Below are 20,535 nucleotides of genomic sequence, written 5' to 3' on the forward strand. Positions count from 1 at the left end.
TGTGAATGCTGAATACTAGGAGGTGGAGAAGTAATAAAGAAAAGGTATTTTTAAAAAATTGCAATTTTTAATACTGCATTTTTTAAATATGCGTATATATAGGCACATACAATCCTATGCTTTAGTGCCCACTATGAAACCCTATCAGCCTCTTTCCTTGATGGCAAAAGCAGAAAAACAGGAAAACAAACACAAATAGTTTTCTTCAAGTAATAGTTATTGAAAAGAACCTTCCCCCTATCCATCCTCCCTGAATGTGACAAGAATTTCTTCATCAAATATTCCCCCATTAGTGGCTGTGACACCTGGAAATCTCCAAGTCCTTTGAGCACTCAGGTTCTTTGACCATGGGGAGAAAGGGCACATTAGGGAAGAGAAGGCATGATAAGCAATTCCTGACAGCATCTCTACTGCCCTGCAGAAGCTATGTTGGGTGGTTATAGAGCCACAAAACATCACATGGAAACCTTGAAACTGAACAAAACTCTTGATTTTGCAGCAAAATTACTCTGGGGTGTCAGATTTTACAGTGTCATTGGCTGAGGAATGAAGCCACTCCTGTCTTGTCCACACAAGAACCTCCACAGTCGTGTACTGGAGCAGTACTGACCATCCATGGTGCTGAATAAAAACCTCTTTGGGCACTTTGCTAATGAAAGTGAATCCATTTCTCATCAGTTCCATTCCTGGTCACTTTGAGACCTAGGTCTGACTAACACAGGAATTATTGTGATGTTTCAGCACTCTTGTCAAATTTTGCTTTGTTTGAGAACATAACTAGCAGAAACATGATAGCAAGTGCTATCACTGAACCATGCCGTTTGTCCCAGGCTGATACTTACACTGAATGTGATACAGCTGCCAATCCCTCTGCCACTGTTTTAGGTGAACTTTAGTAACAAGGAAACAAAAATAGCATTTGGCAGCCTATGCCAGTTTTGTGTTCATGTCCATAACAAAGAATATCAGGGACAAGAAAGTTTTTACAATAGTGATCTACTCATTTTCCCAAGGATGCTGGTAGCAAGTTTGTTGCTACTGTGAAACCTGATTTTATGAGGAAGTTGCTATTCCTATGGGAAATATTAAGCACTAAGCACTTGGCTGTAAGTTTAAGAAGTTAAATTGTTTGAGGGAGCTTGAGCACTGGCACTTGTACTTAAACCTTTTTGCTTCTTCCTTCCTATGAGCAAAATATCCTGAAGCTGGATCAGTGATCTTTTGCTTTTCTACTGCTGTGCAGCACAGAGGTGTTATGGTGTGACATGATAATCAATTTCTCTAGGAAGAGGAGATGGACATACAAAAGGTAAAGTTTCTTTTAACACCTCGTTTCCAGAAGGAAGAGGAAGCTCTCAGTTCTCACTGGCTTTTAGTGGAGTACTCAGTACCTTAGAGTTTTCCTGAGCAACTGCAGAATCCCAGCCAGAGCAGAAACACATTTAAGTCATAAAACACCATTAATCCTGTATTTACATAGTCAATACCCCAAGGGCTGCAGATAAAACTGCAGGAAAAATAAACAAAATATTATTAAAACCACTACTTTATAATTTATTCTATGCCTTCATTACTTTATATAAATGTTTCCTGCTTTTTATTAAAATAAAATGCATCAAATCCAGTGGCACAGAACATTTAAGCTCCTCATGGAATTTCTTTTATTCTGTATGACAAGCTGAAAGGAATAAATCCATTATCTACACCAGAGCAAAATATCCACTCCTGAGCAGCATAAACACTCTATTTGTGAATATTCAAAGACATAAAATTATCTGCACAAAACTTTTCAAGCAAAGAAGCCATCACTAATACTAGAAGCATTTCACAATAAAATATTTTTGACAGTCACTGGAAGAAGCTCTTCTAATCATCCACCTACTAATTCTTCACAAAATAATGACCAATTACTAAATAAAAAGAGGATACATTTTAAGAGACCTGGAGAAGGAACAGAAAAAATTCTAAGCTAGGTCAGTTGCTGAAGAGCAAACAACTTAATACTCACAAACAACTATACTAAAAGACCCCTAACAGAACCAGAAACTAAAGATTGGTCATATGATTTCTACAGTAACATTACTCACATCTAAAATTCTATGAGTGTGGGAGCACCATTGTTTTCTCCTGTGAAAATTCCAGTAGTTTTGCCAAAATATTGTGCAGTGCTGTCTGATCTGCCCAACTGCTTCCTGTGGTTGGGACTTGTACATCTCAAGCTTTTAGCAGAAGAGCCATGAGATACAGCTTCTCCTATTTGCAAGGCACTGCTTCAATGTGAAATACTGCAGTAGAACTGAAATCATCATCAAGTTATTGCATCATGAGGAAAAGATCTCAAGATATTCATTGATGACCTACATTGCAAAGGAGAAATTAGATCCTCTGGGGAATTAGTGAATAAGAATGACTGTAAATTAAACTTTTGAGGTTAAGTTGTTTTAAATGGTAACCAAGAAGGTGGATTTTGTTGGTTTTGGTTTTTTAGTTTTGATTTAGTTCTAACAGAGTGGGCCATATCACATTGATATTAAACTGTATTCAGCTGATGGCGAGGATGTGCAATGGGTCAAAGGCAATTGAGAGAAGGTATCTTAAACTTACTAACACAATAACCTCAATAAATACACCTGCTAAAGTATCACCTCTATCACTGACCTACTTTTCATATCACAAACACAATCATACCTTTCACCTTTTGAAGTTTGCCCGTGATCAGCAGCAGTATGACAATAAACAGGACTGTTCCCAAATCCCCATGCTGGATAAATCATTTCTTTCTAATCAGACGCTCTCACATGAAAGAATGATGCTGCATATATTAATTGCATATTCCATTAGATCTTCACCTTTATCTACTGCAGCACGATGGCCCCTACCAGTTCTTTAATATTCCTGCATTTATAAATGTAAAATATTTCTTTACAGTTACTCTTTGACTTAAACATCACCATCATATATGAAGTCTTGGAAGACAGAGTGTGTAAGAGTAGAGTAGAAGGTGAGGAACTGTTTATTGCTAGTTAAGGTACCCCCAGCTGTTTTGCTAGACTCTGATCTGCACTGCCTCCACTCAGCTCAGAAGCTGATTAACTGACCCATGTGATTTCTGACAGGTATGAGCACTTCACTGATTTGTGTGTCAATGAAAAAGGGCCTGACAGATCTCCAACTTTCAGAGCTGAAGAGTTACTAAAAATGAAATCAAACTCAGGGCAGGCAGATAGGAGGTTCCCTTTCTTCTTTTCAGTTTATTTACTGTGCCCCAGAAAATGTCTCTGGGTTATCTGCTGCAGGCCAGCAATCTTGCCATCACAGCTCCAGAATGGCAGATATTACTAAATAGTCAGGGCTCCTGAGAAATCACACCAGTTCCTAAAATGCTGGCAGACTGAAGGACCAGATTAAGCATATCTATTTTTTCCCAGAGGTGGCTAGCACTGGACAGGCTCTCATTGAGGACTTGGGGTGCTCTACACCAGTCGGAGATATTGGTTCATTTAGTCAGTGTCTACATCAAATCACAGAATCTTCAGGAGCAGTTTAATTTCCTCTTTCCACAATCCCTTTTCCTCCTGCTCATTCATAGATATTTTAGTACTTTTTATAAGCAGAGAGTTCATTCTTCAACCAGCGCACAATCTTTTGTCAGATTTTATGTTTGTTAGGTTTGTAAGGGATATATAAGATGTAGTTGGATGACAAAGTCTTAAATTTTTAGTTTAGGAATGATTGCTTATCTACACAGAGGGGGAGACAAAATTCTGGCCAAACCCTGCATACTTTTTGTACATTAAATATTCAGTGGCTTAAAAGGGTATTTGGATGGATGAAGAACAAAGAATAAGTCATTTCTTTTCTACGTTTAGTGATCCATACAAACTACTGTATCTGGCCTTTCAAATCTGCTCTACAACAGAATATTTTTCACTTATAGCACAGAATTTTTTTACAAGCCAAGGGTTATTAAAAGACCAACCTCATGTATTTCAATAGTCAAAAGCATAAAAGCTGTCTAAATTACACTTGGTATACTTCAAATATTAAAGTAGCCAATTTGAATGATAGCTTGAAAGTCACTAAGGATGGAAAAATCTGAAGTTTAGTAGAGAGAAAGTTGACAACAATTCTATTATTTAGGATACTACCTTTTCAGCAGAAGAGAAGACAAATACATTAGGTATAATAAAGAGTTCCTTAATGAAAAAAGACAGAAATTTGTCATTTTCTTTTGTGATGTTCCCTTTTAATAATGAACAATACATTTGACAGAAAAAAAAAGAGAATGTGTCAGGAGAGAAACACTGTGCAAGTAAATTTTTACAATTACGTTGGTCACCAGATAACATTGTAATAGCTGGGTTATTCCTAGAGAGTAAAAGAAGAAAATCAAGATCAATTCTGCCTTTGAGCTACTGGGACCCTTCACACGCATGAAATGCTAAATGTGCTCATTATACATCATTATTTCATTACTATCTAAATCATCTGTGTATTAGCTCAGATAACTCTGCACCCAAGGGAGTGCTGTAGCTTTTGGGGGCTTCTGACATTTCATTCTGGAAATAAAAAAGTGAAGAAAAGCAACAGATCTGTACTCACATTTGCAAAGAGAACAAGAAAACAATGTATGCAAAAGTGTTGCCTTTAGTCTGAAAATGCAAATAAACCAATTTCCCTTGTTTGTGAAGCGAGATGAAGATTAATTTGCAGCTGCAAACTTCAGGTGACTTTGGCATATCTAAAATTAGGGATGATTCAGAATCAAAAGCCTGTACAATCAAATAGGAATAAAATTAGGTACAAAATCCCAACTATTGGAAGAGTGTGTGTGAAATCCTACAGCAAAAGAAAATAAAGGCACAATATCCAGTATCTTCATGAAACTAGATATTCTGTTGAAGAAGCTTGTGTAATTCAAAAGAAAAATAAATGCTTAAAATTATGTGCAAAGGCATTTTAACACATCACTTTTACAGCATGTGGAAAGTGAAATTCAAAGGTGCCCAGGCATAACCTCAGAAGAGGATGGGTCTGACAGGCATCCTTCCTGTGGAATCCTGCAGCAGCCCAAGATAGCTTAAAGAGGTTTAATTTAAACCTCTGTGCATCAGCATTAGTTAATCTGGCCATTAAACTTTAGAGTTATCCACTTCTGAGTAGCTCTGCTCTTTAGGTGATGTAATAAATCAAACCATGCCACCCTAATGGAAAGCTAATGATAGCAGGTTAACCCATTTTTTCCACCTGGATTTCACTGCTGCTGGTGTCCAATCAGGCTGTCAGCTCTACCCTTACCCAGGAGATGAATCCAGTCATTTGGACAGTCCAGCCCTGCTCTCAGCCTTTCATTAGTTTTCAGTATCTTCTACAGAGCTTCCCAATTTTCTCACCAATAGAATATACTGAAATCCATCCCTCAATTTAGCAAGGAGTATCAAAGCAACTAATCTTGGGTGTCTGGCAAACAATTTGTAATGTTCAGGCTAACTGACAAACAATTTCTCAAAATTCCTCCAGTGGCTTAGGCTAAATTTAAGCTTTTGAAACAGCCAACTGTTTCTATGCATGGAGTGATATGGGCAGAGAAAATTTTTAACATATGTGTTTGCCTTAGTCCCTTACTGTTTTGTTTCCCTGGAAAGAATTTCGGCTCAAAGTTGCTGAGCAGCAAGTTTAGTGAGCAGGAGATTGGGTGGATGCTTCATTTCTACCCAGGGCCAACCCACCATAGGGTTCCAAAAAACTGAGTCCTCACCTTTCTTACCAACTTTTTCTTTTATCCAGTAGACACCATTGTCTGACACCTTTGTGCTGAATTTTGAACAGAACCAACAAGCATGATAACAAAATCGATTTTTCTAAACAGTGCTTTAGACAGTCACCTTTAATCCACCCAGAAACATCCAAATAACAATAATTAATGAGTTAACCAATCATTGCTTAAGAAACTATTGACATGGGTTATCCAGTCACAAATTTTCCTCCCAATTAGAGTGGGGACTTCAAACATTTTGGGTCTTTTACTGTCAGTTTCCAAACAGATAGTCTCCTGAAATCAACAGGCACACTTTAAACCCTTTTCTTTCCCATTCCTTGCTATTCTCAGCTGATAGGATTCACTTTAATTTCACCTAACTAATGAGGTCCAACAGTAGGATAAATGTCTGGATAGATCCCAGACTGGTCCTGATTGCTCTGCATCATATACATTTGTTTATTCAATGACAAGTAAACCAGGACAATTTTAACGAAAAGTATTCTAAACAGAGAAGAACTCTATTTCTTTTTGGTCCCACACCCCCCTACTTCCCCCAAAAAAATCTTTGGATTCATTTTTCCTGGCTATAAATGATTCCATAAATTTATTTAATTTACACAAATATGTGTCCAAGAAATGCATATGAAGAAAAAAAGAACACTTTTTCTCACCCTGCTTAGCCACCAGACTCTGACTGAAGGAGCACTACCCTTTGAGTATGCTTTGCATGCTCCTTTTCCCTCACTGAGGAGAGGGCAACAGGTAAGGTACATTCAGTCTAAGACTGAAAAACAACTTGACTCCAGACAGCAATAACAGGATGAAAACGTGTTTTGTTTTTTTCTTTTCTTTCATTACAAATGAAATGTCTTGGAGCAGATTATGGTGGGTGTATGGCAATGCATTCATCTACTGCAAGAACACAGCAGCAGGAGAGCTGGATGTCTTTGCCCCTGTCAGCTTTCCTGAAATGCTCTGTGCACAGCAAAAACCAAAGCCACGTTGGATGATGGAACAGGAACCCCCTGGGAGCTTGGGGTGCCACAGCCAATAACTGCACAGGCCCAAGGTGCACAAAGGATGGAGTGGGTGGGGAAAAGCCTGACACACTTCCCTGTGCAGATGGTTCTGAAAAACACTTGCATGGATTGAAAAAGCTCAGCCAACACAGCATGGGCATCTCTGTGGATGGTGTTTAATCTTTCTTGTTCCCTTGGTTTTCTCTGGTGTAAGATGGTCTGATGGCATCAGAGAGCAGCTCTTACTCCTCTCCCTGGTTTTAGCTCTGCATAGCAGTGGGGACATGATGCAGGGGAGAAAAGTGAAGAATTTATTCTCTTGCTCTTTTAGTTCTTCAGATTTCTTTGAGCCACGTTCTCAAAAGCTATATCTCTAGCCTTTATTTGGAGAAGGCAGAATCGCTGTCAGAGAAGAAGACTCCTGAATATTTCCTCACCCAGGTGGGAGCAAGTGTCAAGAGGTAAAGCTGACTCAATCCCCCACACAGCTGCAACAAACACAGCAGAAACATTTCCAGTCTTTTGCACGCTCCATGAGCTGGGGAACAGCTGTATGTTACCAGCGTTCTGGCCACAACATCTGTCACACATAAATACATAACAGCACCTACATTCATAATCATAAAAGTAAAAAGTGTCATGCTTTTAATTGCCTTGTTTTCAGTTGTTTATATTTCCTAACTTGAGCTGTTTGCAATAAAATCCATTTACGGGAGTCTGCCCCTCAGGGACTTTATCAGAAAAATTGCCTCCCTTAGTAGGATTTTCAGACACTCACATTGGAATATGTAAAAATAAAGGACTGTAGGGAATAAATATAAATAAAATGTGGACCTCTAATGGCTGGCTTTGGAAAGTGGGAAGAACAGTGATGCAGAGAGTAGTGAAATCTATTAGGGTAAGATATGAAACAGAACAGAAACTGAAGGTTTTAACTTAAATGTCAGAATCAAGAAAAAGATGCATAAAGGAATAAAATTGAAGAGATATAAACTGGAATCAGCTTTGGGAAAAGGAGATAGAAGAAAGATATCAGAGAGACTTTGAGGACACGAGTACAAAGCAAAAGTCCTGGCAAAAGACCGTCACTCACTGTTAAAAAATACCTGTGAATACTGTTATTTTTTCAATATTTTCTTGAAAAGATGACAAAATTTGGCTTCTTGTGCTAATGCATAACTACACATTACAGTCTTCAAATATTTCATGCCTTACTGAATGCACAGGACAAACATGCTTTGTGTTTCTGCCAGGGGGGTTTTAGAATATAAGAACAGATGAGGCCAGATGAGAAGTGTAATCTGTTATCCTGTCTCAGCATAGAAAGCATTTTATAAGTGTAGGAAAAGCATAAAACAAGCAAATTTAGATAATATTTCTGCAAGTATAATGTCTCAACCTCATGAGATCGAGTTTGCATCTGCATCATGGTGTTTAATAGCCCTTGATGAGTCCATGATTTTCTCTAATTGCTAAATGCTCTTTTTATACTTTTGATATATATAAAATCCCAAGTTACACACTTGAATTATGCATGGCATGTAAAACACAGCATTTTGGTTCAAATTTGCTTTATAAGAGTTTCAGGGGTTGCCCATTGGCTCTTCTGTTACAAGAGGTGATGAATAATCAGTCCTTATTTGCATTCATTTGGAGACCTTTATTGTGTGCTTGGTTCAGTTGTTTCTTTTCCAAGTTCTAGTCCATTTAACTTTTCCACACAGGGAATTCATTCCGACCATCTTATCATTTCATTATTTTTCTCTCCATCTCTTATCCAGGACTGAAATATCCTTGCCAAATTAAAGAGGGAGATCACCTTCTAAAAATGTGTCTTTCTTTTTTCAGTCATTTTTTAATTAGTAACACTGAAATTGATCTGCCATTTTTTGCATAGCGACTCATAGCAGCAAGGTTTATTTTCACTGTTACTGAGTGTTATTTTATATTTTTGAACTTTACCACCTTGCTATTTGTTCCCTGAAAACATAAAGATGCCTTTAATGATTTTTATAAGAGTCCACCTGAAATCTTCCTCAAATGTCCATTGCCTTTCATTTGCTTTTAATCAGATGTTATAGGAGCAATTATTTTTTTAACATTACAGCTTGATTTAAAGCACATAGTAAAAAAAATTATCATAAGCTTTGGAAATCTGCATATGGTACACCAGGCAAGTTATTCTTAACTACACATCCTTTGGCTGTTTTGAAAATTGCTAATGTTTTTGTAATTATGTATTTATATGATTTCCTTCTACAATTCCAAGTGAACGCCTTTCCATTGCTACTATTTTTTTGCTTAGTACAGATTTGTTAGTACAGAAGATATGTAATGATTACAGACATGGTCCTTTTTAAATTCTATTTGCAGAAGCTGGAGAGTGCAGAATAAAAAAGATTAAGATTTCAGGGAAGAGATGAGCACTATGATGAACTGAGATATTTTACCTTTTCTGACAGTTTTCCCACAATGTTGGTGGGAGAGCAATTAGTTCTATTTGTTCAAACTGTTCCAAAACTGCACATTTCACCTGCAGGCTTTCTGCCCACATAGAAATGTTTCAATACTCAAATTCTGTGCACATTTTCTAGTAGTCATGGACACACCAAAGATGATGAGTTTTAAGTGTACAAATTGCTACAGAACACTGAATATTGAGGGAAGACAGGAGAAAGGTGTTAGATATCTATAATAGAACACCCATAGTGAGTTCTGGCATTAATCTCTATGTACTTTCATTCCCAAGTTAAAAGACCATAACATCCATCTCAAAGAGGTTTTATGAAACTTCATTGATGTTTTTGAAGCACCTACATACCTTAGTGATAAATATGATAAACACCATTTAAAATCTCATGAGAAAATTAGCATCTCTGAATTGGGAGCTGCATTTGAACAGTTAGCAAAAAATATAACATGAGACAGAAAGTGAACTTCAAGGACAAAAAAACAGAGCAAAAACTTCCTCTTCTGTTTTGCTCACCAAATGAAACAGGTCTGTAAAAGCAGCAGCAGAGTACTGAGGATTTAGAAGTTCCAAAGGAATTATCTACAACGCTACTTCAGACACACAGGAATTTTTGAAAGCTGGATTAAAAGACAGCAGTGATGTCCCCAGAAAATAATTTTGTACAAACACAATGCACAAAGTGCACACTCCTCCTTCTAATTGCAATGTTCAGTTTACAAGTAAAGATAGATGAATGTAGTCTCACACTAATTATTTCAGGACAAATACTGGAGTCTGACTCATTAATCAGATAAAACTTCCACTGAATCTAAGTTGTCTCTTTTCTTCTACAGTCTGCAGCACACAGCCTATCCTATGCTAGTTTTCTTTTGTCTGACTTCCCAAGGACAGGGAGATATGGTTTATACAGTAGAGAATTGAACATAATTTTTATCAATTCAAGCATTTTAAATAGATAATTCTTTGCTCCCTAGGCATTATACAACTTTTAATTGGTATATTTGCAACTCTTTCAGCTGGACACAGTCACCTTTGGTTTAACAGCTACATAACAAGTAAGGCAGACTGATGCCCACCAGATTTTTGCCTACTGTGCTAAATCAAGGGCTAGTTTGTGCATTTTAGGAAGCTTTCCACAGGGGGCAGGAAGCATTGCATGCATCTGTCCATGCACAATGCCTCTGCTCCTGTTGTCTTTCAGCAGGTGCTTCTCATATTTCCTTTCATACCTCACTAGATTTGCTAAAGACTATGTCTTTAACCTATCATTTTTGTGAATCCCTGTGGCTGTTGTAATAAAGGGAAAAATATGTGTTGAACAGAAGTATCTAGCCAAGCAGAAGAAAAGAGGTGGTTTCAAGCACTTGCAAGAAAAACAGGAAGGATAAAATTCATTAAAAAATACCCCAAAAGATGACACAATCATCTCCCTGTCATTCCACAGCTCAGTGGAGACCTTCATTTTATTTTTTGTTCTACAAGAGCAATTTGAACCTATATGCAAGACAGGATCAGCTCAGCCTTTTCAAACTTGTCTGCTGAGAGAGGTGACTTTGCCATGCCTTTATATAAAATGCAGGAACACAAATGAACCTTCCCTCTTCTGACTGTAGATCTCCAGCTACATGGGCAGATATCCAGCAAGAAGAATAAAAATAATAACTGCTTAGGCAGTTGCTACAAAAAGCAGCACCTCCAACATGTGGAACTGAGAATTTCAGAGCAGTGCCAAGAGCCCCTCTGCAAAGAGGAGCTGAACAAACTGTGGTGTGAACATTATCAGGTTCCCAACAGTGAATCCTTCCATGAGCTCAGCTCTTACCTCAAGATAGAGGAAAATTGAATCAACTCTTCCTAAAATAAAGCTGAGCATTGCATCACCCAACCAATAACTTAGTGAGAAATTCAAAACCTGCCAGAAAAATTTCCAGATGAAGTACTGATCCCACAGGTAACTTAACAAACCTCTGAAACGCTCTTTTGGAATATCAAAGAGACAAATTTTAGGGTCTTTGCTCACCACCAGTGGTGCCCTGAGACCTCAAAAATTCCCTCTGGTGCATTCAGTAATATAATACATCAAGAGCAATACAGATACTGAGCACTGGAGTCCCAGTGGAAGATTGATCTCTATTGTCTGAGCCACCAAAAGGACAGAGATGAGTTATACTAATGTTATTTCATAGCTGTGGACAGTACCTCTGGCTGCAAATATTGCTACATATTTCATCCACACACCAAATTTTAATTTCTTTTTTTTTAAAGAGAAAGAAATAAATTTTCTTTTATGCAGTCACCTAAATTTAAGACACAGATGCCTAAAAGAGAAATCAGCAGACACCATCTGTACTTTAAATTGCCTCCTGGCCGCTTTGTGGCAGTCAAATAAATCCTTATTGCCAACTGTCACCCCAACACACTCCCTGATCTTCAGGCTGAGGTCCCAGACCTTGTCATGGCTGAAGGTAAGTGCTATCAGCACAGGTATAATATGAGAATCTTAAAAGTAAAGCATCTGTTCACAAAGGCTCCACAAATAAGCTTTCCATAAAATTCTCTTTGGAGCAGTCCTGCCCTCCTTACTCAAGCACAGCATTGCCACTCAGCTCAGATGAACCCAGGCTACTCCAAACAGGGACAACTGGGACCCAAAGTCTGCCACTAGGAACATAACAGAGAGGGCAAAAAGCACAACATAAATATTTCATTGCTGTGTTTGACTCCTAACCATTTCCTTCAACTCACCAGGGGAGATTATGCACACACATGCAAGAAAAGAGGGAACAAATTATTTCATTTAGCAGATTCTGTTCATATTCTCAGCTTACAACATATTTTTTCATCTAAGTCCTTTTAAAAAAAAACAGTAAAAACATTCTTCAGCAGGTCAGTCAAGGACTCTTTGCATTCTGCCCACTGTTGTTTTCAATTGTTTAAAAGGAAAATAAAATATCCAATACCTGTCAATCTAATTTTCTGTTCAATCTGATCTGTAGTGTTGAGCAGCACTGCTACTCCTGTCAGTCACCTTTTCTAACCTGAAGAAAAGCAGAAGTTACTGACTGACACCAAGTAAAATTTCCTACATTCTATCCTCACAATCCAAAAGGATTTGGGAGTTTAAAGTATCAAATCAGTGCCAGTATGAAGTATTTCTAAAAAGTAGGTGAAGAAAAAAAAGCAAACAACCCAAACACTCAAGATTATCTACCTTCATTTTAGATGTGGCCCACAGGAAATTTCAAATCATAGGCAGTGCCTGCCAGCTCCAAGGACACATTATGTCCAAGTCTATATTATTTTTTAATTATACAAGTGAATAATCTTGCCTTAATCTAACAGTTTTAACTTCACATTTTCTGAAACAAATATTTCTTTTCTGACAAAAGAAGAGTTGATAGTTCCTGAACTGTTTTGTGTTTCCTCCATGGGCACCTACCTACCTATCATTCATCTTTTCAGAAATTCATGCTGTGAATCTCCAGAGAAAGCCATGAAAAATATTCTTTCGAGTTTAACAAAATAAATGTAGCCAATAAAGGACAAATATTATATTTGTTATTTTATACATAAATGTGCTATATATAAAGACATAAACTCTAAAATTGAGAAAAATATTTAATCCAGTCACCCTGAAATAACATTTGTGCCACATATATTCTGCCCATGTTTGCAAGTTTACTATTTATGGTTTTCAAGTGGCAGCTTGTCTTGTCAATGTTGACTGTCAGAATCAACCCTGAAATTTTTGCAGCATCTTCTCACTCCTTGCTTAGTGCAAAGTTTAAGCTCCTAAAACCATTTGAGGGGCAGAGCCTGCAGTCATTAGCCACAGAGTGGATGGAAAGCTGCAGCAGCGAGAGCTCTGCAGAGCCAGGCTCAGCTGCTGTGAGCACCAGCCCCAGCACTGCACTGCCTTCTGAGAAACTCTGCCACCTAATGAGGGTCCTCTGGTGCACACAACTTCTCCAAAAAGGAATGTTTTTCATTCTGTCAGAAGAGACAGAAATGTGCAGCACAGATACTCCATTAACAGTAATTCAAATAACTTAGCTCCATGCTTCATGCCTTTCACCTGAGCTTGTCCCTCTGACTGCAGGACAGAAGGGCATTGGGTACCTTTAGCCAACAGCTGTCCCCACAATATCTACTCAGCTCAGCCATGGGACTGAAATTCACATTTCTTCCTCTAGATGAAATATATCCCAGGTAGATAATTAAGTTAGTGGCATTATCTGGTTTTTATTGCCTCATATGCTTTACACTTAACATTACTTCTTGGTGCCCATTTCAGTAATTGATTCAATTAGGAGTGTGTGCTGTGGAGCACTGTTTCTGATGAGCATGTTCCTGTATGAGCTGAGGAACATCTACAGAGAAATTACTTCTGTGAGAAGAGACAAAAAAAACAATGAACACACACGCACACAAAAACAGGAATTTTAAAGGTTATTGAATCAGTTATGCTACCTTGAAATACATATTCATAAAAATATCTGCAGGTGCTGTCAAATTCCCATGGAAATTTAGAATGTATTTTTTGAGTGATTATAAGGCATATAGATTTGGAAATTTTGAGAAATGTAAGAAGATGATAAATACAGTGAAGTGAAAAGAAAATGGCAAATCTCCTTCTGGGTCAGAGTGAGTCAGGCTGCTGAATTCCACTGCATCTTTCACCAGCTTTTTCCTGACCATTACACAAAAGACACACATTTGGAATAGCCACTAAATTGTCCACCTAGACACATTGGTGCTTTTATTAAATGGTTGCGTGGGCAGGAGATACACCAGTCGTGCATTACCTGCCCTAACTAGTCTAAAACAATTTAAAGAAAACTTATTTTATGAAGAGCAACTAAATATATAAATATTTTGCTATGCTCTTAAAACTATGGAAAAGAAAATTCCCAAAAGTAAAGACTAAAACAAAGGTGTCCACTCCTCCCTCCCCTTTAAAATCTGTCAGACAGCACAATATTCCCTTATGCAGCCTGAATTTCCACCAACAGGGGACTTTCTTCACAGCATCATAAATTGCATTTATCAGTGTGATTCCTGACCTGCAAGGCAGATCAAAATTAAATGCTTCCAAAGCTCACATTAATTAGTCCTGGAGATGTCTCCATAGATTGTGATTTAGCAAATATTCTTCACCTGCAAACAAGGTATGTGTTTGGGGAATATTATGTTTAGGCAAGATATTTTAGCTGTCTGACAGTACAGGTTGATCTGTATTAACTGTTGTTTTCTCAGAAACTGGGTGCAAGTCATGTCCTGATTTCTGCCCTGGAAACAAAGAGAGCCTGTTCCTTTTCTAAAATAAGGCTGGACTCCAGAAGGCTGCTCATGGCCATGAGCAAGTGTGGGCAGCAATAAATAATATGGATGTATTTAGGGACCCTGTACACCTCTGGCATTTTTCAGGAGAAGTTTTGCAATAATTGTGACCTGGTAAAGCAGGTACCAGGCCCAATTGTCAGGCAGAGACAGCTGTAACAAAACCATATGAACAAGCTATGCAGGTAAGGTGACAAGGGTTTGTTTTGGCAAACTAAAATAAGCACCAATAAAAACAAATTGCTGGACCAAGTGAAAATTACTGCACTAGAAAAAAAAAGAAAGGAAAAAAAAAAAAAAAAAAAAGGAAAGGTACAAGAAAAACTCACATTTCACATTATCCCCTGCCCTAAGCACCACCACAAGTGAATGTCCTGGGCATTGCTTCACTCATTGGAAGCATTTGCTAACACCTGGTATTTCATTTGCTAATGAAATTAGCAATGGTGTTGCATGCAGAGGCAGCTGACACTGCTTTACATCTTCTAAAGGCTTTCCTGGAAGTCAGTGTGCAGGTGCAGGACCCAGATTCCCTCCGTGCTGGCAGCAGATGCCCCTGGGCATGAGGGCGCGGCAGAGCCGGAGCCCGACCCGCGGAGGCAGCGATTCAGCCTTGGGAAACACCAAATTCCAAACTCCTAATTCCAATTACCACACTTCAGTGGCTTAAATGAAGTGATCCAGTGGGTTCAGACCTGTTTTCTAGACACCAACCTCTCAGTGAAAATCTTTATTCTTCTTTATAGCCCAGTTTGTTTTCCATCTCCCTGCAAGGCTTGTGGTTTACAGAACTAATTTCTCTGTTAGGATCCCACCACAGGACAGGGTATGACAAGCAGAGATTTAGGCTGCCCTGGAGAGTAATGCTGCAGATCTGGGTAATGAACCCAGGATCAGGATAAAAGAGACATTTGAGCTCACATCTCAAATCTAAGCAATGATTCAAACTGTTTATTCTCCCAGTTTACCACAGTATATGATACATTACTGGGATAATGATACATTTGTAATTAAGGGGAAAAAGTATGCTAAAAATCAGGGCTGATTCTAATTTCTGAATATCCTTCGGCTGAAAAGACAAGCAGCATGAATATTTAAATCATTAAATTCACTTTCACTGATTTTGCAATATGCTTCTGTCAACTCAGTGTGTCTCTTATCTTTACTTTGGAAAGAAAAACAATTACTAGTTGCCTTTATTATTCTGAGCTTTTCCACCTTTCAGACCTGCACTGAGTCTGTATTACCTAAGTAATTCTTGCTCAGAATGAACTCTTGTAATAGAACATCTGCCCTAACTTGATCTGTACACACAAGTATCTACCAGTAGAAAAGAATCAAGTTAGTAAAGAATTACATTCTACATGCAGAATATAGTTATTTATTAAACAGGAAAGGCTTTCTTTTGTTACCAAAAATTACAACTTATGAGTGGATGCTACGTAAAATATGAAATGACATAAAATGCTAAATAACATGTTTTCTTTATTATACTCAGTGCATTCCCTACATGACTGACAAGTTGGCTGCATGCACATGAATTTGTTTATGAGAGATTACAGGTATTCATGTCTGTGGACCATCCAAGATGAAATCAATTGAACCTTGACAGCAATCCTTCACCTCCCCCTGGCAGTTTATAATTAAAACAATCAATGTTTTGGAGCAGGTACTTTGTTACCTTATAAAATCTGAAGCCTCAGGTCTTGTAACAAACTAAGTGGGGAAAATTAATTCCTTTTCCTAAATGAAGGGAATTGATGTTTCAGTACAAAAAGAAAACATGAGAATGGCTAAATAATTAATGAAAATAATGCTGAATGATAACAGTAGAAAATCACAAGTATGACACAAATAAAAACTTAGATGCAGGTTCTTAATAGAGAGAAATTTACTCTTCTAGCAAAGGACAGAAACTCCAAACAGAAAATGAGGAGAAATGTTTCTTGTTTGTAGATTTTTGCAGTAGATAATTCAGCTGATTGAAGCTGCACTGACTTGCATCCCTCCCAGACTAACAGCCAGAACATAACCAGCATTTTCTTGCAACATTAACAGGCACTGAGCTCATCTGAGCTGCTTCCCCTCTTCCTTGCACTGATGGAATTCCAGTAGATTCATTGTAATTTCTCTTACTTTATAGGAGAAAAGGCATGAGCAGGAAGGAGTTTTACTGCTTTCTCCATATGTTGTGTATGTTATAACAGGTACTAATTTATTCCTTCAAAACACTTTGCATATTTTGGATAATGGCTTGCCAGAAGTCTGAAATCTGCCAGTGCAACTCAACAAAAAAGTGGAAGATACAGAAAAAATAGTTATGAAATGTAAAATGCTGAGCAAGGTGCATGGCCAGAACTAGACCCAGCCTTGTGCATAATAAAATGAAATCATTAGATGATTTTGAAAGCAGCTAAATAGTGAACATCTTACATTCCTTGAAAAAAAAAAAAATAAAAATGCATCTAATTAATCTGATTCAATTCCAATAAGATACAGGACATGTGGATTTTTTCCTTTACTGTTAAATATTCTTTTTCTCATTCTCAACCCTCCACCTCCTGATCAGAAATCACTTCTCTGTGAATACTTTAGGGAATAAGAAAATCAGTCCACAAGGCCAGTGTCTCACATGTAGAATTGATCTACATCCTCTCCTTTGCATGTTGGCTCCATTAATTGATACAGTACTGGATAATTACAATGCACTAATAGCTCTGAATGTGCTTTTAATGGAAATGGAAATGTGAAAAGCTTTACACTAATAAAAAGAAATGGAACAAGATTGATGCAGTAACAATAAATATTAAAAGGATGGCAGAACTGAAGACCCAGTTGTGTTTCTAACTGTTCAATACCAGTCTCTTCAATTTTTTTTATGAGGTCAGTTTTAACATGCCATTTGAGATACATACACATTCCTGGGGTATGCTTACAGGGAGCTTGCAGCTGAAATGGATGAACCAAATCCACACACAATACATCCTTTCCACATTGTTTTTTTACCTATTATTGAAATCAATTCTGGACTGCAAAGTTCTACAATACCTGGGATTTTTTTTATTTTGTTTTGGTAGGTTTTTAAAATTTTATTTAATTTGAATATGATTAGAACAATCATCAACCCTTTAACCTGTTGTTAAGAAACTAATGGCAGCATTTCTTCCTGCTTCTTTTTCTAGTGACTAAGCATTTAAAAAATTAACTAGTCTGTATTGTACATCCAGCTACCTAGAAATTATGGAAGGCTATTCTAACCAGCTGGAGAACAGTACAGTGTGGGCATAAATTCACTTTCTTGGTGAGACACATCCATCTTCATAAAGTTTCTCTGAGAAGAGAAACAAACATTTCTAGCCAGATATTAGGTTTCAAATTCTGATTTTTTTTTTTTTCTTAAATATAAATGGAAACTCACAAATATCTAAAAAGGTGTCTGGATAAATGTTCTACAAAAATTTAAATTAGCACTATTAAAATACAACAATAGGCAGCCCAGGACCTAGGGCTCCCATACCACCAACCTGACTTTATTTTGAGCAATATCTTGTTTCCTCAGAGGTCTAATTAAATCACTGGAACTATCATGCAAGTAAAGCTTTGCCCACTTGATCCTCATAATCACTTAACTAAATTGTTTTAAATGTAATATTCTTCTCCATTTCATCACTGCATTTAACTTTCTAAGATATTTAAATCTGTAAGGGTAAGAAATGAAAATAACAGCTTGATTCTAGAGATACCTTTTTAATGCATGCATGCTGTTTTATACATAAAACCTTGAAGTTAGCATATGCATGCTAATAAATTAATCTTCAATTCATAGAAGTACTAATAATTGCTTCTTATTTCCTTCTTTCCTCCAGATTTACCGAAGCACCTCAACCATTTTGTTCTTTACATATAAACACATCAGAAAAGCAAAATTCTGGAATAAACTAATGGAGGAATGAGGCAGAAGGGCTGTGATAAAGTTCATACAACAAGGCACTGGGACACCAGAAAACCAAGCCACAGCTGCAGGTTTGGGTTTTCAGCTGCAGGTAAAAGCAGAGTTCTAAAGGAGTGTAACCCACCTGAGATGCTGCCTCCCTCAAATTAATCATTTAACCCTATTCTCTGCTGAATAATTGTCTAAGACATGTAAATGAAATTTGTGTCATGTTTTCAAGTATTATACAATCTAGTAGGCATAATTTGAAGTGTCTTGATTTTTAACACAAAGCAGTCTTCTGTCAGTGCTGAAAATGTGAAAAATGAGCCATTGCAGAAAAGAGATTAATATTGTCATAAGAAAAAAATGAATTAACCTGAAGGCCAACACAGAGTCAGAGCCTAATTTGAAAATTACTGCAGTAGACATTCTAAGAAAAAATACTTTTCTTTTTTCTTCAAGTAACTATTTATACATTGGAACACTGCTATGGTCACTGGGTGCAGTCTAAACAAGGATCCATGTACTGTTTGGTCTCTTAGTGTAATAACTGGAATGAAGACATAAGACCAATACATAGATCACAATTACAGAAAGATCCAAGAGCATGGGGAATTTCAATATAATTATTACTGTCTGTATCTGGTAAGCTTTAATCTACAGATCCAACTGTAAAATGCTGCATCACATCTATCCTTTCTCAAATTTTACATTCTTTAGACTTTATGATACATGTTGTCAAAGAACTCCATCAATTCATTCTAAATGCAACAGTTTTGCAAGATATAAAGTCAAAATTAAGTACAGCAATATCAAGAATCACTGTGAAGATATTTGCTACCTCCTAAATGCAAATAAAATTCAGAATATTGTTTTAATTTCTAAAAAAATCAATGCCTGAAATATAGTGTGAATGGACTACACTTGATGCTGTTAGTCAAAGCAGAAGAGTGTGCTGATCTACTCAGATATTGAATAAATGGTAAGATTTTTCCAATATGTTATTGCAGAAAGGGTAATTCAAGTACACTATTTACAGGGAAATCAATAAAAACCCATTCATTTGAGAAAAATGTTTTCCATCAAAATGAGAAATGTATGACTTGAAATAAATTTAAGAAGTTTCTTATTTCTCTCATTATCCTTCTCTATTTTTTCAGCCAATTCTAGATGAAATTTCTGTATTGATAAGGGGAAAACAACCCTGCTATCCTTCTATGTGTTTGCGTAATTACATTGTATTTTCCCCAGAAAATCAGTGTATTACTCAAATGTAATTGCTTGTGTGTCTGTATGTTTTATATTTATTAGAATCCATGATAAAAAGCATTAGGTGAAGTAATATATTACAAAAAAAGTAAAAAAACATGTTCCAAAAACATGATTCTCTTCAATAATGAACTTATGAGAGGTGAAGTGTCTGTTCCCCTTTTCTGAGCACTCAGAAGGACACACCTGGAGAACTTTGTCCCATTTTGTGTCCCCAGTCCCAGCTGAGAAACTGAGTTCAGGAAGATGATAAATAAGATACTTATGTGAGGGAGCCAATTTCATTTATCTCACAGAAAAGAAGCACCTGCAAAAGCTACAATGAGGAAGGAAAATTCCAGTTGAATAATGAAGAAAAAAAATCATAATGAGGATGGCTAAGTACTTGGACAGATTGTCCAGACTCTGAAGAATATGAGCTACATTAAAGGGCAGTCCACAGTTAAATAGGTTACCAAGTTTACAAAAATAGCAAAACAAGATGTCAAGTTAATGAAAGAGAAAATTTCCATGAGGAAAAAAAAAACCTAAACAAACCCCCACTGCCAGATTGTGGAAATAAGTTCACAAAACCTGTTATTAAAACTCTGCATGGAGCCCTTTTTTCCAAACTGGATATGCAGAACAGACTGCTCTGCTACCCTGTGCTATACTGATCTGTATGTAAATAACATCTTACAACATTAAAAAGCAAAAACATTTCTAATATTTCTTGCATGTACTCAGTTGATTCTGGTTA

Source organism: Lonchura striata, chromosome 13, assembly GCF_050655825.1.
Source record: "Lonchura striata isolate lonStrDom1 chromosome 13, ASM5065582v1, whole genome shotgun sequence".
Classification (NCBI taxonomy): Eukaryota; Metazoa; Chordata; class Aves; order Passeriformes; family Estrildidae; genus Lonchura; species Lonchura striata.